Below are 3,356 nucleotides of genomic sequence, written 5' to 3' on the forward strand. Positions count from 1 at the left end.
AATCTGTGTTGGAAAAAAATCTTTGACCAAATTGATACAATAAAGGATATTTGCATATCTGCATATAAAAATTATAGCTCACATGTTTAAAATGAATCATTGAAATCCGAACATCCATAGTCCAATGAGAAATTGCTATAAAGCCTACATCCCTAATATTTTCATAAAACTTAAAAAACCTTTAGGAAAATGTCAGTGTTTACCTGTTAACTTGTTTGATTTTGGTAATCTGTGTTGCAAAGCAGTTCTTTGACCAAATTGATACTATAATGGTTATTTGCATATCTGCATATAAAAAATACATCTCACATGTTTAGAAGGAATCAGTGAAATCAGAACACCCATAGTTCAATGAGAAATTGCTCTAATGCCTACATCCCTAATCTTTTTATAAAACTTTATACGCATGCCTATAGAAAAGTTAAGTTATTTCTCAGCTAAGTTAAGGATTTTACAAAATCTAGACTATGTGAAAGGTATACTTTGTAATGTTCACTCAACATAAATCACTAAAATATGTTGGATTTCATTTTGTAATTCATATGCAAGTTTTTCTAAAACATATATCTAGAAAAAACTTCTAAATTTTGAATGTTATACTTGAGGTTACTATTACCACACCTTCCACAGGTTCGACAACTTCTATAAAGATGACCGTGTGGCCTAATGGATAAGGCGTCTGACTTCGGATCAGAAGATTGAGGGTTCGAGTCCCTTTGTGGTCGAGTCTTTCATTTTGTCACAATTTGAAATCTTCAAACTCTGCATGAATTCAATGGATGACAATGTTGTAAAGAATGTACATTTCTAAATGTAATTCCCATAGGAAAATAAATACAACATAAACAATGAAGTGCATGATGTACACATAGTTATAGTTTTTTTAGGTTTTTGGTGCATAGTAAAAGGTATCCTTTTGGAAAAGGTAAGTATTTACCTGTTAACTTGTTCAATTTTGGTAATCTGTGTTGGAAAAAAATCTTTGACCAAATTGATACAATTAAGGATATTTGCATATCTGCATATAAAAATTATATCTCACATGTTTAAAATGAATCATTGAAATCCAAACATCCATAGTCCAATGAGAAATTGCTATAAAGCCTACATCCCTAATATTTTCATAAAACTTAAAAAACCTTTAGGAAAATGTAAGTGTTTACCTGTTAACTTGTTTGATTTTGGTAATCTGTGTTGCAAAGCAGTTCTTTGACCAAATTGATACTATAATGGTTATTTGCATATCTGCATATAAAAAATACATCTCACATGTTTAGAAGGAATCAGTGAAATCAGAACACCCATAGTTCAATGAGAAATTGCTCTAATGCCTACATCCCTAATCTTTTTATAAAACTTTATAGCATGCCTATAGAAAAGTTAAGTTATTTCTCAGCTAAGTTAAGGATTTTACAAAATCTAGGCTATGTGAAAGGTATACTTTGTAATGTTCACTCAACATAAATCACTAAAATATGTTGGATTTCATTTTGTAATTCATATGCAAGTTTTTCCAAAATATACCTCTAGAAAAAGCTTCTAAATTTTGAATGTTATACTTGAGGTTACTATTACCACACCTTCCACAGGTTCGACAATTTCGACATAGATGACAGCGTGGCATAATGGATGAGGCGTCTGACTTCTGATCAGAAGATTGAGGGTTCGTGTCCCTTCGTGGTCAAGTCATTCTTTTTGTCACTATTTGAAATCTTCAAACTCTGCATGAATTCAAAGGATGACAATGTTGTAAAGAATGTACATTTCTAAATGTAATTCCCATAGGAAAATAAATACAACATAAACAATGATGTGCATGATGTACACATAGTTATAGTTTTTTTAGGTTTTTGGTGCATAGTAAAAGGTATCCTTTTGGAAAATGTAAGTATTTACCTCTTAACTTGTTCAATTTTGGTAATCTGTGTTGGAAAAAAATCTTTGACCAAATTGATACAATAAAGGATATTTGCATATCTGCATATAAAAATTATATCTCACATGTTTAAAATGAATCATTGAAATCCGAACATCCATAGTCCAATGAGAAATTGCTATAAAGCCTACATCCCTAATATTTTCATAAAACTTAAAAAACCTTTAGGAAAATGTCAGTGTTTACCTGTTAACTTGTTTGATTTTGGTAATCTGTGTTGCAAAGCAATTCTTTGACCAAATTGATACTATAATGGTTATTTGCATATCTGCATATAAAAAATACATCTCACATGTTTAGAAGGAATCAGTGAAATCAGAACAGCCATAGCTCAATGAGAAATTGCTCTAATGCCTACATCCCTAATCTTTTTATAAAACTTTATAGCATGCCTATAGAAAAGTTAAGTTATTTCTCAGCTAAGTTAAGGATTTTACAAAATCTAGGCTATGTGAAAGGTATACTTTGTAATGTTCACTCAACATAAATCACTAAAATATGTTGGATTTCATTTTGTAATTCATATGCAAGTTTTTCCAAAACATATATCTAGAAAAAACTTCTAAATTTTGAATGTTATACTTGAGGTTACTATTACCACACCTTCCACAGGTTCGACAACTACTATTAAGATGACCGCGTGGCCTAATGGATAAAGCGTCTGACTTCGGATCAGAAGATTGAGGGGTCGAGTCTTTCATTTTGTCACAATTTGAAATCTTCAAACTCTGCATGAATTCAATGGATGACAATGTTGTAAAGAATGTACATTTCTAAATGTAATTCCCATAGGAAAATAAATACAACATAAACAATGATGTGCATGATGTACACATAGTTATACTTTTTTTAGGTTTTTAGTGCATAGTAAAAGGTATCCTTTTGGAAAAGCTAAGTATTTACCTGTTAACTTGTTCAATTTTGGTAATCTGTGTTGGAAAAAAATCTTTGACCAAATTGATACAATTAAGGATATTTGCATATCTGCATATAAAAATTATATCTCACATGTTTAAAATGAATCATTGAAATCCGAACATCCATAGTCCAATGAGAAATTGCTATAAAGCCTACATCCCTAATATTTTCATAAAACTTAAAAAACCTTTAGGAAAATGTCAGTGTTTACCTGTTAACTTGTTTGATTTTGGTAATCTGTGTTGCAAAGCAGTTCTTTGACCAAATTGATACTATAATGGTTATTTGCATATCTGCATATAAAAAATACATCTCACATGTTTAGAAGGAATCAGTGAAATCAGAACACCCATAGTTCAATGAGAAATTGCTCTAATGCCTACATCCCTAATCTTTTTATAAAACTTTATAGCATGCCTATAGAAAAGTTAAGTTATTTCTCAGCTAAATTAAGGATTTTACAAAATCTAGGCTATGTGAAAGGTATACTTTGTAATGTTCA

General features: G+C 30.5%; 1 non-coding gene across 1 annotated transcript; it reads left to right on the forward strand.

Moving 5' to 3' along the window:
- The first annotated feature begins 652 nt into the window (after positions 1–652).
- On the forward strand, positions 653–725 carry TRNAR-UCG (transfer RNA arginine (anticodon UCG)). The gene has a single exon. It is a non-coding gene; the product is annotated as a tRNA-Arg (tRNA).
- The last annotated feature ends 2,631 nt before the right edge of the window (positions 726–3,356 follow it).

Source organism: Taudactylus pleione, unplaced genomic scaffold (genome assembly GCF_031769625.1).
Source record: "Taudactylus pleione unplaced genomic scaffold, aTauple2 ptg000612l, whole genome shotgun sequence".
Taxonomy (NCBI): domain Eukaryota; kingdom Metazoa; phylum Chordata; class Amphibia; order Anura; family Myobatrachidae; genus Taudactylus; species Taudactylus pleione.